Here is an 18,366-nt window from a genome sequence, read left to right as displayed (position 1 = left end):
ACTATGACATCACAAATACCCTCCTCCAACATAAATAGAAAAAAGGGTGGCATTATAGTTTTATAGATGCTGATGATCATCTTTAGCTTTGCTCTGCATTTTACCAACAGAAAAAAAGTCAAAAGTAACTTGAATTTTAACTTTGTTTTGTTCACTGGCCAAGAACTCAAAATGACTTCCAGTTTTTTTACACCTTTTAACACCACATTCTTTTATACATACTATTATCATGCTTTCCAACTCTCTCACATCTTGATTTGTCTTATTCCTCTAATCACAATAGGTGAATAATGTCTACGTGAATTCACGTGATCACAATTTTCATGTTTTCTCAACCAACGGGTGCTCTTCGTTCATCCGGTCCAAGTGAGGCGGGTAACGACAATCTCAAAGCAAACCCTACACCAAAATCATCAAACAATTTTATCTTTGAAGTCTGTGACAAGCATTTTAAAAGCCTTGGACATTTGAGCCCATATAGCAGAAATGCCTCTTGTGAAAGATAACCTAGCATTTGGAGGAATCAGGCTCAAGACTCATATCTTACCACTAAACTAGCTTTTACATTCTCTTTAAACAAATCAGACGTTTATTTGACACTTTTGATTCTATATCCAAGGAAAGTAAAACTTAAGGAATCTGCTATTGGTTTGCAATGTACAGAACTACAGAAGAAGACATGCTTGGGGTATTGTTCATTCGGCTTTTTATATTGCGAGCAATCTTATGAAAAAATATATCAATCAATGTTTCTATATCATAGGATGAAGAATTACAGTTTCCCTAAAGAAGCAAGTGATTATATTTCTGAATGTATTAAGTTTAACTTTTGACACTTAAATTGTTTCCTTGTTTTTTTAGATGTAAAAATGGGAAATGAAGACAAATTTGCAAATTTGTCTGACTGTTGCTCATGCTTTTATGGAAGAACATTATGATTTAGGGACTTCTAAAATGTTTGACATGAACTATTTTTCATGCAGACCAATTGACATATTAGCTTCTTAAGAATAATGCTATATAAAGGAAAGGTTCCACCAAGATTTGAACTCGGATCGCTGGATTCAGAGTCCAGAGTGTTAACCATTACACCATGGAAACACTGGTGGTGACTTGGTTTTTTTCATTGGCTCCGAACACTGGTGTGAAGAGTGCGAGTGATTACTATGACATCACAAATACCCTCCTCCAACATAAATAGAAAAAAAGGGTGGCATTATAGTTTTATAGATGCTGATGATCATCTTTAGCTTTGCTCTGCATTTTACCAACAGAAAAAAGTCAAAAGTAACTTGAATTTTAACTTTGTTTTGTTCACTGGCCAAGAACTCAAAATGACTTCCAGTTTTTTATACCTTTTAACACCACATTCTTTTATAAATACTATTATCATGCTTTCCAACTCTCTCACATCTTGATATGTCTTATTCCTCTAATCACAATAGGTGAATAATGTCTACGTGAATTCACGTGATCACAATTTTCATGTTTTCTCAACCAACGGGTTCTCTTCGTTCATCCGGTCCAAGTGAGGCGGGTAACGACAATCTCAAAGCAAACCCTACACCAAAAGCATCAAACAATTTTATCTTTGAAGTATGTGACAAGCATTTTAAAAGCCTTGGACATTTGAGCCCATATAGCAGAAATGCCTCTTGTAAAAGATAACCTAGCATTTGGAGGAATCAGGCTCAAGACTCATATCTTACCACTAAACTAGCTTTTACATTCTCTTTAAACAAATCAGACGTTTATTTGACACTTTTGATTCTATATCCAACGAAAGTAAAACTTAAGGAATCTGCTATTGGTTTGCAATGTACAGAACTACAGAAGAAGACATGCTTGGGGTATTGTTCATTCGGCTTTTTAAATTGCGAGCAATCTTATGAAAAAATATATCAATCAATGTTTCTATATCATAGGATGAAGAATTACAGTTTCCCTAAAGAAGCAAGTGATTATATTTCTGAATGTATTAAGTTTAACTTTTGACACTTAAATTGTTTCCTTGTTTTTTTAGATGTAAAAATGGGAAATGAAGACAAATTTGCAAATTTGGCTGACTGTTGCTCATGCTTTTATGGAAGAACATTATGATTTAGGGACTTCTAAAATGTTTGACATGAACTATTTTTCACGCAGACCAATTGACATATTAGCTTCTTAAGAATAATACTATCTATAGGAAAGGTTCCACCGAGATTTGAACTCGGATCGCTGGATTCAGAGTCCAGAGTGCTAACCATTACACCATGGAACCACTGGTGGTGACTTGGTTTTTTTCATTGGCTCCGAACACTGGTGTGAAGAGTGCGAGTGATAACTATGACATCACAAATACCCTCCTCCAACATAAATAGAAAAAAGGGTGACATTATAGTTTTATAGATGCTGATGATCATCTTTAGCTTTGCTCTGCATTTTACCAACAGAAAAAAAGTCAAAAGTAACTTGAATTTTAACTTTGTTTTGTTCACTGGCCAAGAACTCAAAATGACTTCCAGTTTTTTACACCTTTTAACACCACATTCTTTTATAAATACTATTATCATGCTTTCCAACTCTCTCACATCTTGATATGTCTTATTCCTCTAATCACAATAGGTGAATAATGTCTACGTGAATTCACGTGATCACAATTTTCATGTTTTCTCAACCAACGGGTGCTCTTCGTTCATCCGGTCCAAGTGAGGCGGGTAACGACAATCTCAAAGCAAACCCTACACCAAAAGCATCAAACAATTTTATCTTTGAAGTCTGTGACAAGCATTTTAAAAGCCTTGGACATTTGAGCCCATATAGCAGAAATGCCTCTTGTAAAAGATAACCTAGCATTTGGAGGAATCAGGCTCAAGACTCATATCTTACCACTAAACTAGCTTTTACATTCGCTTTAAACAAATCAGACGTTTATTTGACACTTTTGATTCTATATCCAAGGAAAGTAAAACTTAAGGAATCTGCTATTGGTTTGCAATGTACAGAACTAAATAAGAAGACATGCTTGGGGTATTGTTCATTCGGCTTTTTATATTGCGAGCAATCTTATGAAAAAATATATCAATCAATGTTTCTATATCATAGGATGAAGAATTACAGTTTCCCTAAAGAAGCAAGTGATTATATTTCTGAATGTATTAAGTTTAACTTTTGACACTTAAATTGTTTCCTTGTTTTTTTAGATGTAAAAATGGGAAATGAAGACAAATTTGGCTGACTGTTGCTCATGCTTTTATGGAAGAACATTATGATTTAGGGACTTCTAAAATGTTTGACATGAACTATTTTTCACGCAGACCAATTGACATATTAGCTTCTTAAGATTAATGCTATCTAAAGGAAAGGTTCCACCGAGATTTGAACTCGGATCGCTGGATTCAGAGTCCAGAGTGCTAAACATTACACCATGGAACCACTGGTGGTGACTTGACTTTTTTCATTGGCTCCGAACACTGGTGTGAAGAGTGCGAGTGATAACTATGACATCACAAATACCCTCCTCCAACATAAATAGAAAAAAGGGTGACATTATAGTTTTATAGATGCTGATGATCATCTTTAGCTTTGCTCTGCATTTTACCAACAGAAAAAAAGTCAAAAGTAACTTGAATTTTAACTTTGTTTTGTTCACTGGCCAAGAACTCAAAATGACTTCCAGTTTTTTACACCTTTTAACACCACATTCTTTTATACATACTATTATCATGCTTTCCAACTCTCTCACATCTTGATATGTCTTATTCCTCTAATCACAATAGGTGAATAATGTCTACGTGAATTCACGTGATCACAATTTTCATGTTTTCTCAACCAACGGGTGCTCTTCGTTCATCCGGTCCAAGTGAGGCGGGTAACGACAATCTCAAAGCAAACCCTACACCAAAAGCATCAAACAATTTTATCTTTGAAGTCTGTGACAAGCATTTTAAAAGCCTTGGACATTTGAGCCCATATAGCAGAAATGCCTCTTGTAAAAGATAACCTAGCATTTGGAGGAATCAGGCTCAAGACTCATATCTTACCACTAAACTAGCTTTTACATTCTCTTTAAACAAATCAGACGTTTATTTGACACTTTTGATTCTATATCCAAGGAAAGTAAAACTTAAGGAATCTGCTATTGGTTTGCAATGTACAGAACTACAGAAGAAGACATGCTTGGGGTATTGTTCATTCGGCTTTTTATATTGCGAGCAATCTTATGAAAAAATATATCAATCAATGTTTCTATATCATAGGATGAAGAATTACAGTTTCCCTAAAGAAGCAAGTGATTATATTTCTGAATGTATTAAGTTTAACTTTTGACACTTAAATTGTTTCCTTGTTTTTTTAGATGTAAAAATGGGAAATGAAGACAAATTTGCAAATTTGGCTGACTGTTGCTCATGCTTTTATGGAAGAACATTATGATTTAGGGACTTCTAAAATGTTTGACATTAACTATTTTTCACGCAGACCAATTGACATATTAGCTTCTTAAGAATAATGCTATCTAGGAAATTAAAACCTGGGGGAATGACGGAGTGCGGCGGGACGTAAGCGTACGCACGCACCAGGAGGTGGAGCTCAATGGGGGTATCGGAGGAAGGAGCAGCCACGAGGAAATGGCGTTTGTGCTGAGCCCGTGTTGAGCCTGTCGGGGAACTGAGAAGCAGCGCTGCCTGGTATCTGTTCGGAGAAATGCGGACACATAACTACAAGGAGAGGAAGAATTGGGGTATATACTAATTATGGCAACCAATGTTATGTGGATTTATAACCGGACAGCCAGACGTATACCGGAGCGGTAGCTGGTAAAAAAGTGCAGCGATTTTTATGTGGCTTATTATGTGGCTCGGTTCACTTTGTAACGTGGCCGATACCATTTAATGATATAACTTTCGGAATCTGGAACTGCAAATATAGATCAAATCCAGTAACCTTTTTTTTGGTTTGTTTTTGGTTTGTTCCCTTTTTTTGCTACTAACAACTTATTAGAGAACAGCAATATATAAGCAAATATATGTGGCTTAATAAAGTGGTTTAACAGAATGGAAAGGTTATGACCACAAGATTTGATGGCTAACTGTCTGAGAAACAGATGAGGAAAAATCTAACAGCTTACAGCTTAACTCTCACTTGGTAAATAATTTACTACTTTGGTGCTATTTTTGGTGCTCCAGTTTGGTTTGTCCTTGTTAAGGTGGCACATACCACTTAAAAAAAAAATATATATGTTGGAACTGTAAGATCATAGATGTGAATTTTATAACGTTTGATTTCCCTGACCGACATCACTTGTATCTTTGGACCTTTAATTGGATCCCTAATTGGATCATTGGATCAATAGACTTCTTGCAAAACGTGGAGATAAGAGGATCAAGAAATTGGGGGGAGAAAAAAAACAGCATAAAGGTCATAAAGGTCAAAGACCAATAAAGCCAAGACCAGAGACATTGAATACAAAGACAGATTGTTTTCAAGACAAGATAAAGAAAAGAAGCTGGTGAGAAAGTGAAAGTGGAAAGGATAAGGGCCCCTTGACACAATAGTAAACAAAGATGGCGATGCCAAAGATCTCAAAAAAAACCAAGGAGGTCAAAAAAGATAACAAAAATGAAAAAGTGGCTTCTAACTTTTTTTCACCACATAATAAACAGAATGAGGAACTATCCTTTCTGGATGAATCAACATTTGAAGATAAAAGAGTTTCAATAACCAATTTTCAAGATTTTATAAAAACAAGCCTGGACAATCAAACTGAAATTTTCAAAAAAGAATTAGAAAATAGCACAGCTCAAATGACAAGGCAAATGGAAGAAATTAACAGAAAAATAGTAAAAGTGGAAGAATTTCAAGAACAAATAACTAACCATTATAATCTAATCACAGAAGAACAAACCAAAATAAAGGTGGAAATAAACAGTTTAGAAGATCGAGTAAATATGATGGAAGAGAGAATGAGAGCTAAAAATATACGGATAAAAAATATTCCAGAAGATATCTCTCACGATAAAATCAAGGACTATTTGAACGGGCTGTTCGCAGCACTAAACTTACAAACTCAAGTTTCGGCAGTGTGTATGGAAAACATATACAGAATTAAGAAGCCACAGGGAATCCAGAATGCTTATCCTAGAGACACGATGGTTACTCTCCACTCCCTGATTGTCAAGCAGCAAATAATAAATGCAATAAGAAATAAAAAATTCTCAGAAGAGGATAAATTTAAAGATATCCAAATTTATCAAGATCTACCCAGAGCAGTAAGAATGGAGAGAAAAAGATATTTTGAAAAATTAAAACCACTGAAAGAAAGAAACATCGGATATCGATGGGGACCAGGAAAGGCCATTACAATAAATTGGAACGATACAAGGAAAGTCCTTCTGAACCCAAAAGAATTAGAAGATTGGACAGCTCAACAATTTAAATGATGAGGAGAGAAAACGCAAGAACTTTGGCAAAAAGGGGAAGAGGAGGGGAGAGAGAGATAAGAGATGGGAGAGAGGAAGGATTTTTTTTTTTTTTTTTTTTTTTCCTCTCCCCCGACAAGAGTGTTGAATATGAAATTGTGTATGGGACATATTATCCCATGGATAAATTAATAGGAGATTATTAATGTACATATAATAGATGAATGATGGGATATAATTTAAAAGGAATTTTTTTGGGAATAACAGTATAAATCACTAATGGAGGGGGGAGATGCATTTCAGGACTAAGGGAAGGGGTTTTGTACAGGGGATATCACAAAAATCAGAAGGATAAAATGATATTGTATATACGGAGGGGTGCGAATTTGAGTGTGATACTTTGATAAGGGATACACAAAGAGATAAATTAATAAGAGTTTGGTTAAATATAACTACACAATAGATAGAGTTTGGTATAGGGGATAGAAATGAATGAATTTTTGTTTACGGATAAAATAGGAGAGGTAATTTTTATAAGTATAAGAGGTAACAAGGTATTCAAATATTAAGATTTACAGTATATTTTCACTAATGGAGTGGGAAGATGCATTCCGGGATTAAGGGAAGATGTTTGCACAGGAGATATCATAAATAATCTGAAGGTTATAATGATACTGTATAACACGGAGGGGTGTTTGTTCGTGATATTTTGATATGGGTTACATAAAAAAAATAGATAAATTAGTAAGAGATTTGTTTAAATATAATAGAGAATAGATGGAGTGCTGTGCAGGGGATATAAATGAACACGAGAATAAAAAATTTCGTATGGATAAGGTGAATTAAGGGACTAAGGGTAAAACAATACGAACACTTAAATACCAAGGGAAAATATACAGTTTTCGCTGAAAGTCCTGTGAGAAGAATCAGTGATTTATGGAAGAGTATAAATAATTAGTATGGGGGGGGGTAATGAGAGGTAAGGGTTTTTTTTTTTTTTTTTTTTTTTTTTCTCTTTCCCCTCTCTTCCTCCTTCTCTCTCTGCCCAGTATGAGGGACAGACAGAGGGAAGGAGAAAGATTGGCTGCTCTGCTCGGATTCCTCCTGTGTAGCTACCACTTTAAGGTCAGAGATAGACCTTAGCCCTAGACATAAGATATTGTCAAGGCTTACAGGTTGAAGAGATGATTAATTTCTATTATCTCTTGAAACAACAAGTAAGAATGTTTGGGAATGGGCTACTCTGTACTATGAGAGCTCAGATGTGTGTGAATGAAATGGGAGAGAGGGCAGCAGGAATAGATGTTACAGGAAAACATAAACCATGAAGTGTATCTCACTAAATGTACAGGGGCTAAATACCCCATATAAAAGAGCTATGATGAGAGGATTGCTAAAAAAAAAAGGAATAGATCTAGCGATGGTGCAAGAGACACATTGGATACGGGAAGATAGGACTAGATGGAACGATGAAGGATATGAGATAATCTCTCAAGCAGCCTTGAGTAAGAAAAAGAAAAGAGGAGTGGCCATAATCCTTTCAAAAAGAATAAATAGAGAAATTATATATGAGGATATAGATATAGAAGGACGGTACCAGATAGTAATATGTAAGTTGGAGGAGAAAGTTTACACTTTGGTAAATGTATACCTCCCAAATGTACTACCCACTAAATGTTTTAAAGAGATTATGGAAAAGGTAGAAAGGGTCAAGATAGGATTATTAGTTATTGCAGAAGATTTCAACTGTGTGGTGGATACAGCTTTGGATAAAAAAACAAAAAATAATAAACCCATAACTAAATATTTGATAAATCAAGCAAGGAACTTGAGAAACTCACTTTTAGAAAATAATTTATTGGATATATGGAGAGTATATAACACAGAGGGAAGAGAATATACACATTTCTCAAGGGTACACTCTTCACTTTCCAGAATTGATCTTCTGTTGGGGGAAGCCAATTTAGTGGAACAAATAAAAAGCATATATATAGAAGAGAATGTCTGGTCAGATCATAGCTATATAATTTTTTCTATAACTGACGTTAAAAAGTACAGATCTAAGACGACCTGGCGTTTAGACGACAGTATTTTGAAGAATAGTAAAGATCAGTTACAAATTAGAGAACTGATTCAACTGTACTTTAGTGAGAATATCTCAGAAGAACTCCCGATAACCACTATTTGGTGCGCATTTAAAGCAGTGGTACGGGGGTATTTGATTAAACTTAAGAAAAGGATCCAAAGAGATAGAGGTCTGACCAGAGAAAAACTATATATAGAGTACTATAAGTTGGCCAGAAGTAACAAAAGATCTTTAAGTAATGAATCTTTCAAGCAACTCTCTGAGATTAAAATGAAAATAGAAAAAATGGAGAAAGAAAGAATAGAGAAAAATCTGGAGAGGATGAAATCCAATTTTTATTACGACAATAATAAGATTAATAAGTGGTTAACAAAAAAACTTAAAAATACAAAAAATGGGAAAAATAGGATTAGTTGTATTAGAACCGAATCAGGAATCTGTAGAAAACCAGAAACAATAGCTAAGGCGTTTCAAAAATACTATGAAAAGTTGTATAATTTACCAAATCAATCAAAAGAAGCAGCTATAAACGATTATCTGAGGGAGATTAGGTTCCCGAGGATTTCGGAAGAACAGAAAATAATGCTAAATGCCCCTCTACAAATTGTGGAATTTACAGGTGCAATTAAAAAACTTGTGAACTATAAGACTCCGGGCCCAGATGGTCTGACTAATAGATTTTACAAGGTCTATGGAGATATATTGGCAGATTACTTGACTAGAACATATAATGAAATCTCTCTGAAAGGTACAGGCCCTAGAGAATTATTACAAGCAAATATAATCCCTATCCACAAAAAAGATAAGGATCCGCAAGATCTAAAGAATTATCGCCCGATATCACTTATCAACGTCGATTCAAAGTTATTTTCATCTATATTGGCAGATAGGTTGAAAAGGATAATTATGGAATTGGTAGACAGAGATCAGATAGGGTTTGTCCCAACCAGACAAGCTAGCACTAATATTAGAAGAATGATTAATGTTCTGGATTGGAGTGATAGAATGCGAATTCCCCTCCTGACCCTGTCATTGGATGCAGAAAAGGCCTTTGACAGGGTCGGGTGGGGATATATGATGGGAGTACTGAGGGCAATGGGCATAGATGGATGGATGCTGTCGGCAATAGGCTCTATTTATCAAAATCCTATGGCGAGGGTAGTGGGCATGGATTTATGTTCAGACTGGTTTCCATTGAAAAATGGCACACGGCAAGGGTGTCCACTCTCACCCATTTTATACATTCTCTCAATGGAACCCTTTGCAATCAGAATAAGAGAGAACCCGGATATCCGGGGAGTACCAACTACGGATAGAGAACTAAAAATAAGTATGTACGCTGATGATACCATTTTGACTCTAATAGACCCAATTAAATCAATTGATAATTTGATAAAAGAAATAGAAATGTTTAGCATTATCTCAAATTATAAAATAAACTCAGATAAAACGATTGTCTTATTTAAAAACTGTAGCAAAGAGTGGAAAAGTGAATTTTTGAAAACTTATAGCTTTGTGGATGCGAAGGGGAGTTTTGAATATCTTGGGGTAACAATATCGGAGAATTTGGATAAAATGGTGGAGATCAACTTTACTAGGCTTTTGAAATCCACTGGGATATCGTTAAAAAAATGGAACCCCTTGTTTCTGAGTTGGTTAGGAAGGATAAAAGTAATTAATGCGTACATAGTGCCTAGATGGACATACTTTTTTAGAATGGTTCCGTTAAAAATTCCTCTACCATGGCTGGAGATAACACAGAGGCTAATTAAAAACTTTATTTGGAAGGGGAAAAAACCACGGATTGGATTAGTTCAATTAACAAATAATACAGAGCAGGGAGGGGTAAACTTCCCGAACATAATAAGCCATTACGAGGCCTCTATTATATTCCACACTCAGTTATTAAATAAAAAAGATTCTGAAAAAACGGGCTGGTTTCGCTTAGAGACCCGAGCCCTAAATGGTAAAGAACTGACTAGGTACATCTGGCAACCCAAAAAAATTGAAAAAGAAGTCAGCAGTGTAATTCTAGACTATTTGTTGAATGAATGGAATAAGATTAGAAAAAAATTAAATATCCTGGGAAGCATTTTTGGGTTTATGAGAATAGAAATATTAGAAGCCCTATTGCCAGACTTAAAATTAGACTCTTGGAAGGATAGGAAAATTGAAACTTTGGACGATATAATAATAGGAGATAGAATCAAAGATTTTGTAACTCTGTCTGGGGAATTTGGTCTTCTTCAGGATGAGGCTTTTCGATATTTAAGAATAAAATCCTTTTTGGATAAATCACTTGCTAAGAGTAATATAAACAGTAGTATCCTCATAAAACAGATCTTTGGAAATAATAGTACTCGAAAAAACATGGCAAAATGCTACGCCCTTATAAGAGCGACCCCCAAAAATATAAGGTCTAAACAAATAAAAAGTTGGGAAAAAGAATGCAATATAAAAATAGACCCAACAAAGTGGGGGGATATGTTGATACAGTTAAAAAGAAATGTTCACAACGATATATTGTTTGAGACTCAGTATAAAGTTTGCTATCGTTGGTATTTAGTGCCAATGAGACTAAACAGAATTGATCACAATGAATCTAAAATATGTTGGAGATGTGGAAGCAATTTGGGAAGTTTTGTCCATATTTGGTGGAGTTGTGGATTAATTAGGAGATTATGGGACGAGGTTTTTAGAAAATTGTATGTTTGGGACAAAATTCTTATAGAACAATCTTCAGTAAGGGCCCTCTTACACCTCCAATGGCCAGAGTTATTAAAATACCAACAATTTCTGGTCTGCCATTCTTTTATGGCATTAAAGATATTGATAGCTAGGGGGTGGAAGAGCTCCGTGACAATTGAGTTCAAACACTGGGAGAAACAATTAAAACTTCAGATTAATAACGAGATAGGGCTTTTTAAGAGGAAGGATAGTGTACAGAAATATGAAATGGGGAAAAAGTGCTTAAAACTCTTAGAAACTAATGTGCAACAATAGTAATCTTTTGTGATGTATACACAGAAATGTTTAATAGATAAAAATGACTTTGTATGTTTAAATTCTATTGTAACTTGCTGCCTACTCCCACAAATGTAAGAATGCATGAGGTATGATGTATGAATGAACTGTGAAATATGTTTTAATGATTTAGTTTGGAGGACTGGATGTCTACTAATATTGTCGAAACTGTCTACATGTTTATATGAAATAATGTTTTGATATGATGAGAAATTTTTTTAAAATCAAATAAAGATATATTTGCAAAAAAAAAAAGAATAATGCTATCTAAAGGAAAGGTTCCACCGAGATTTGAACTCAGATCACTGGATTCAAAGTCCAGAGTGCTAACCATTACACCATGGAACCACTGGTGGTGACTTGGATTTTTTTCATTGGCTCCGAACACTGGTGTGAAGAGTGCGAGTGATCACTATGACATCACAAATACCCTCCTCCAACATAAATAGAAAAAAGGGTGGCATTATAGTTTTATAGATGCTGATGATCATCTTTAGCTTTGCTCTGCATTTTACCAACAGAAAAAAGTCAAAAGTAACTTGAATTTTAACTTTGTTTTGTTCACTGGCCAAGAACTCAAAATGACTTCCAGTTTTTTACACCTTTTAACACCACATTCTTTTATACATACTATTATCATGCTTTCCAACTCTCTCACATCTTGATATGTCTTATTCCTCTAATCACAATAGGTGAATAATGTCTACGTGAATTCACGTGATCACAATTTTCATGTTTTCTCAACCAACGGGTGCTCTTCGTTCATCCGGTCCAAGTGAGGCGGGTAACGACAATCTCAAAGCAAACCCTACACCAAAAGCATCAAACAATTTTATCTTTGAAGTCTGTGACAAGCATTTTAAAAGCCTTGGACATTTGAGCCCATATAGCAGAAATGCCTCTTGTAAAAGATAACCTAGCATTTGGAGGAATCAGGCTCAAGACTCATATCTTACCACTAAACTAGCTTTTACATTCTCTTTAAACAAATCAGACGTTTATTTGACACTTTTGATTCTATATCCAAGGAAAGTAAAACTTAAGGAATCTGCTATTGGTTTGCAATGTACAGAACTACAGAAGAAGACATGCTTGGGGTATTGTTCATTCGGCTTTTTAAATTGCGAGCAATCTTATGAAAAAATATATCAATCAATGTTTCTATATCATAGGATGAAGAATTACAGTTTCCCTAAAGAAGCAAGTGATTATATTTCTGAATTTATTAAGTTTAACTTTTGACACTTAAATTGTTTCCTTGTTTTTTTAGATGTAAAAATGGGAAATGAAGACAAATTTGCAAATTTGGCTGACTGTTGCTCATGCTTTTATGGTAGAACATTATGATTTAGGGACTTCTAAAATGTTTGACATGAACTATTTTTCACGCAGAACAATTGACATATTAGCTTCTTAAGATTAATGCTATCTAAAGGAAAGGTTCCACCGAGATTTGAACTCGGATCACTGGATTCAAAGTCCAGAGTGCTAACCATTACACCATGGAACCACTGGTTGTGACTTGATTTTTTTCATTGGCTCCGAACACTGGTGTGAAGAGTGCGAGTGATAACTATGACATCACAAATACCCTCCTCCAACATAAATAGAAAAAAGGGTGGCATTATAGTTTTATAGATGCTGATGATCATCTTTAGCTTTGCTCTGCATTTTACCAACAGAAAAAAGTCAAAAGTAACTTGAATTTTAACTATGTTTTGTTCACTGGCCAAGAACTCAAAATGACTTCCAGTTTTTTACACCTTTTAACACCACATTCTTTTATACATACTATTATCATGCTTTCCAACTCTCTCACATCTTGATATGTCTTATCCCTCTAATCACAATAGGTGAATAATGTCTACGTGAATTCACGTGATCACAATTTTCATGTTTTCTCAACCAACGGGTGCTCTTCGTTCATCCGGTCCAAGTGAGGCGGGTAACGACAATCTCAAAGCAAACCCTACACCAAAAGCATCAAACAATTTTATCTTTGAAGTCTGTGACAAGCATTTTAAAAGCCTTGGACATTTGAGCCCATATAGCAGAAATGCCTCTTGTAAAAGATAACCTAGCATTTGGAGGAATCAGGCTCAAGACTCATATCTTACCACTAAACTAGCTTTTACATTCTCTTTAAACAAATCAGACGTTTATTTGACACTTTTGATTCTATATCCAAGGAAAGTAAAACTTAAGGAATCTGCTATTGGTTTGCAATGTACAGAACTACAGAAGAAGACATGCTTGGGGTATTGTTCATTCGGCTTTTTAAATTGCGAGCAATCTTATGAAAAAATATATCAATCAATGTTTCTATATCATAGGATGAAGAATTACAGTTTCCCTAAAGAAGCAAGTGATTATATTTCTGAATGTATTAAGTTTAACTTTTGACACTTAAATTGTTTCCTTGTTTTTTTAGATGTAAAAATGGGAAATGAAGACAAATTTGCAAATTTGGCTGACTGTTGCTCATGCTTTTATGGAAGAACATTATGATTTAGGGACTTCTAAAATGTTTGACATGAACTATTTTTCACGCAGACCAATTGACATATTAGCTTCTTAAGAATAATGCTATCTAAAGGAAAGGTTCCACCGAGATTTGAACTCGGATCGCTGGATTCAAAGTCCAGAGTGCTAACCATTACACCATGGAACCACTGGTGGTGACTTGGATTTTTTTCATTGGCTCCGAACACTGGTGTGAAGAGTGCGAGTGATAACTATGACATCACAAATACCCTCCTCCAACATAAATAGAAAAAAAGGGTGGCATTATAGTTTTATAGATGCTGATGATCATCTTTAGCTTTGCTCTGCATTTTACCAACAGAAAAATATCAAAAGTAACTTGAATTTTAACTTTGTTTTGTTCACTGGCCAAGAACTCAAAATGACTTCCAGTTTTTTACACCTTTTAACACCACATTCTTTTATAAATACTATTATCATGCTTTCCAACTCTCTCACATCTTGATATGTCTTATTCCTCTAATCACAATAGGTAAATAATGTCTACGTGAATTCACGTGATCACAATTTTCATGTTTTCTCAACCAACGGGTGCTCTTCGTTCATCCGGTCCAAGTGAGGCGGGTAACGACAATCTCAAAGCAAACCCTACACCAAAAGCATCAAACAATTTTATCTTTGAAGTCTGTGACAAGCATTTTAAAAGCCTTGGACATTTGAGCCCATATAGCAGAAATGCCTCTTGTAAAAGATAACCTAGCATTTGGAGGAATCAGGCTCAAGACTCATATCTTACCACTAAACTAGCTTTTACATTCTCTTTAAACAAATCAGACGTTTATTTGACACTTTTGATTCTATATCCAAGGAAAGTAAAACTTAAGGAATCTGCTATTGGTTTGCAATGTACAGAACTACAGAAGAAGACATGCTTGGGGTATTGTTCATTCGGCTTTTTAAATTGCGAGCAATCTTATGAAAAAATATATCAATCAATGTTTCTATATCATAGGATGAAGAATTACAGTTTCCCTAAAGAAGCAAGTGATTATATTTCTGAATTTATTAAGTTTAACTTTTGACACTTAAATTGTTTCCTTGTTTTTTTAGATGTAAAAATGGGAAATGAAGACAAATTTGCAAATTTGGCTGACTGTTGCTCATGCTTTTATGGTAGAACATTATGATTTAGGGACTTCTAAAATGTTTGACATGAACTATTTTTCACGCAGAACAATTGACATATTAGCTTCTTAAGATTAATGCTATCTAAAGGAAAGGTTCCACTGAGATTTGAACTCGGATCACTGGATTCAAAGTCCAGAGTGCTAACCATTACACCATGGAACCACTGGTTGTGACTTGATTTTTTTCATTGGCTCCGAACACTGGTGTGAAGAGTGCGAGTGATAACTATGACATCACAAATACCCTCCTCCAACATAAATAGAAAAAAGGGTGGCATTATAGTTTTATAGATGCTGATGATCATCTTTAGCTTTGCTCTGCATTTTACCAACAGAAAAATATCAAAAGTAACTTGAATTTTAACTTTGTTTTGTTCACTGGCCAAGAACTCAAAATGACTTCCAGTTTTTTACACCTTTTAACACCACATTCTTTTATACATACTATTATCATGCTTTCCAACTCTCTCACATCTTGATATGTCTTATCCCTCTAATCACAATAGGTGAATAATGTCTACGTGAATTCACGTGATCACAATTTTCATGTTTTCTCAACCAACGGGTGCTCTTCGTTCATCCGGTCCAAGTGAGGCGGGTAACGACAATCTCAAAGCAAACCCTACACCAAAAGCATCAAACAATTTTATCTTTGAAGTCTGTGACAAGCATTTTAAAAGCCTTGGACATTTGAGCCCATATAGCAGAAATGCCTCTTGTAAAAGATAACCTAGCATTTGGAGGAATCAGGCTCAAGACTCATATCTTACCACTAAACTAGCTTTTACATTCTCTTTAAACAAATCAGACGTTTATTTGACACTTTTGATTCTATATCCAAGGAAAGTAAAACTTAAGGAATCTGCTATTGGTTTGCAATGTACAGAACTACAGAAGAAGACATGCTTGGGGTATTGTTCATTCGGCTTTTTAAATTGCGAGCAATCTTGTGAAAAAATATATCAATCAATGTTTCTATATCATAGGATGAAGAATTACAGTTTCCCTAAAGAAGCAAGTGATTATATTTCTGAATGTATTAAGTTTAACTTTTGACACTTAAATTGTTTCCTTGTTTTTTTAGATGTAAAAATGGGAAATGAAGACAAATTTGCAAATTTGGCTGACTGTTGCTCATGCTTTTATGGAAGAACATTATGATTTAGGGACTTCTAAAATGTTTGACATGAACTATTTTTCACGCAGACCAATTGACATATTAGCTTCTTAAGAATAATGCTATCTAAAGGAAAGGTTCCACCGAGATTTGAACTCAGATCGCTGGATTCAAAGTCCAGAGTGCTAACCATTACACCATGGAACCACTGGTGGCGACTTGGTTTTTTTCATTGGCGGTGACTTGGTTTTTTTCATTGGCTCCGAACACTGGTGTGAAGAGTGCGAGTGATCACTATGACATCACAAATACCCTCCTCCAACATAAATAGAAAAAAGGGTGGCATTATAGTTTTATAGATGCTGATGATCATCTTTAGCTTTGCTCTGCATTTTACCAACAGAAAAAAGTCAAAAGTAACTTGAATTTTAACTTTGTTTTGTTCACTGGCCAAGAACTCAAAATGACTTCCAGTTTTTTACACCTTTTAACACCACATTCTTTTATACATACTATTATCATGCTTTCCAACTCTCTCACATCTTGATATGTCTTATTCCTCTAATCACAATAGGTGAATAATGTCTACGTGAATTCACGTGATCACAATTTTCATGTTTTCTCAACCAACGGGTGCTCTTCGTTCATCCGGTCCAAGTGAGGCGGGTAACGACAATCTCAAAGCAAACCCTACACCAAAAGCATCAAACAATTTTATCTTTGAAGTCTGTGACAAGCATTTTAAAAGCCTTGGACATTTGAGCCCATATAGCAGAAATGCCTCTTGTGAAAGATAACCTAGCATTTGGAGGAATCAGGCTCAAGACTCATATCTTACCACTAAACTAGCTTTTACATTCTCTTTAAACAAATCAGACGTTTATTTGACACTTTTGATTCTATATCCAAGGAAAGTAAAACTTAAGGAATCTGCTATTGGTTTGCAATGTACAGAACTACAGAAGAAGACATGCTTGGGGTATTGTTCATTCGGCTTTTTATATTGCGAGCAATCTTATGAAAAAATATATCAATCAATGTTTCTATATCATAGGATGAAGAATTACAGTTTCCCTAAAGAAGCAAGTGATTATATTTCTGAATGTATTAAGTTTAACTTTTGACACTTAAATTGTTTCCTTGTTTTTTTAGATGTAAAAATGGGAAATGAAGACAAATTTGCAAATTTGGCTGACTGTTGCTCATGCTTTTATGGAAGAACATTATGATTTAGGGACTTCTAAAATGTTTGACATGAACTATTTTTCACGCAGACCAATTGACATATTAGCTTCTTAAGAATAATGCTATCTAAAGGAAAGGTTCCACCGAGATTTGAACTTGGATCGCTGGATTCAAAGTCCAGAGTGCTAACCATTACACCATGGAACCACTGGTGGTGACTTGGATTTTTTTCATTGGCTCCGAACACTGGTGTGAAGAGTGCGAGTGATAACTATGACATCACAAATACCCTCCTCCAACATAAATAGAAAAAAAGGGTGGCATTATAGTTTTATAGATGCTGATGATCATCTTTAGCTTTGCTCTGCATTTTACCAACAGAAAAATATCAAAAGTAACTTGAATTTTAACTTTGTTTTGTTCACTGGCCAAGAACTCAAAATGACTTCCAGTTTTTTACACCTTTTAACACCACATTCTTTTATAAATACTATTATCATGCTTTCCAACTCTCTCACATCTTGATATGTCTTATTCCTCTAATCACAATAGGTGAATAATGTCTACGTGAATTCACGTGATCACAATTTTCATGTTTTCTCAACCAACGGGTGCTCTTCGTTCATCCGGTCCAAGTGAGGCGGGTAACGACAATCTCAAAGCAAACCCTACACCAAAAGCATCAAACAATTTTATCTTTGAAGTCTGTGACAAGCATTTTAAAAGCCTTGGACATTTGAGCCCATATAGCAGAAATGCCTCTTGTAAAAGATAACCTAGCATTTGGAGGAATCAGGCTCAAGACTCATATCTTACCACTAAACTAGCTTTTACATTCTCTTTAAACAAATCAGACGTTTATTTGACACTTTTGATTCTATA

The 18,366-nt window shown here is 35.0% G+C and overlaps 9 non-coding genes across 9 annotated transcripts; all 9 read right to left on the bottom strand.

Moving 5' to 3' along the window:
• Window positions 1-1,029: 1,029 nt before the first annotated feature.
• Window positions 1,030-1,101, bottom strand: TRNAQ-CUG (transfer RNA glutamine (anticodon CUG)). Its single transcript has one exon. It is a non-coding gene; the product is annotated as a tRNA-Gln (tRNA).
• Window positions 1,102-2,191: 1,090 nt separating this feature from the next.
• TRNAQ-CUG (transfer RNA glutamine (anticodon CUG)) lies at window positions 2,192-2,263 on the bottom strand. Its single transcript has one exon. It is a non-coding gene; the product is annotated as a tRNA-Gln (tRNA).
• Window positions 2,264-3,345: 1,082 nt separating this feature from the next.
• TRNAQ-CUG (transfer RNA glutamine (anticodon CUG)) lies at window positions 3,346-3,417 on the bottom strand. The gene has a single exon. It is a non-coding gene; the product is annotated as a tRNA-Gln (tRNA).
• Window positions 3,418-11,787: 8,370 nt separating this feature from the next.
• Window positions 11,788-11,859, bottom strand: TRNAQ-UUG (transfer RNA glutamine (anticodon UUG)). The gene has a single exon. It is a non-coding gene; the product is annotated as a tRNA-Gln (tRNA).
• Window positions 11,860-12,949: 1,090 nt separating this feature from the next.
• TRNAQ-UUG (transfer RNA glutamine (anticodon UUG)) lies at window positions 12,950-13,021 on the bottom strand. Its single transcript has one exon. It is a non-coding gene; the product is annotated as a tRNA-Gln (tRNA).
• Window positions 13,022-14,110: 1,089 nt separating this feature from the next.
• On the bottom strand, window positions 14,111-14,182 carry TRNAQ-UUG (transfer RNA glutamine (anticodon UUG)). Its single transcript has one exon. It is a non-coding gene; the product is annotated as a tRNA-Gln (tRNA).
• A 1,091-nt stretch (window positions 14,183-15,273) lies between these two features.
• TRNAQ-UUG (transfer RNA glutamine (anticodon UUG)) lies at window positions 15,274-15,345 on the bottom strand. Its single transcript has one exon. It is a non-coding gene; the product is annotated as a tRNA-Gln (tRNA).
• A 1,089-nt stretch (window positions 15,346-16,434) lies between these two features.
• Window positions 16,435-16,506, bottom strand: TRNAQ-UUG (transfer RNA glutamine (anticodon UUG)). Its single transcript has one exon. It is a non-coding gene; the product is annotated as a tRNA-Gln (tRNA).
• A 1,113-nt stretch (window positions 16,507-17,619) lies between these two features.
• TRNAQ-UUG (transfer RNA glutamine (anticodon UUG)) lies at window positions 17,620-17,691 on the bottom strand. Its single transcript has one exon. It is a non-coding gene; the product is annotated as a tRNA-Gln (tRNA).
• Window positions 17,692-18,366: the final 675 nt, after the last annotated feature.

The sequence above is a fragment of the Pelobates fuscus genome, chromosome 12, assembly GCF_036172605.1.
Source record: "Pelobates fuscus isolate aPelFus1 chromosome 12, aPelFus1.pri, whole genome shotgun sequence".
In the NCBI taxonomy this organism is placed as follows: Eukaryota; Metazoa; Chordata; class Amphibia; order Anura; family Pelobatidae; genus Pelobates; species Pelobates fuscus.
The sequence above is the reverse complement of the archived record's forward strand: the minus strand, read 5'-3'. Positions and strand labels throughout refer to the sequence as shown.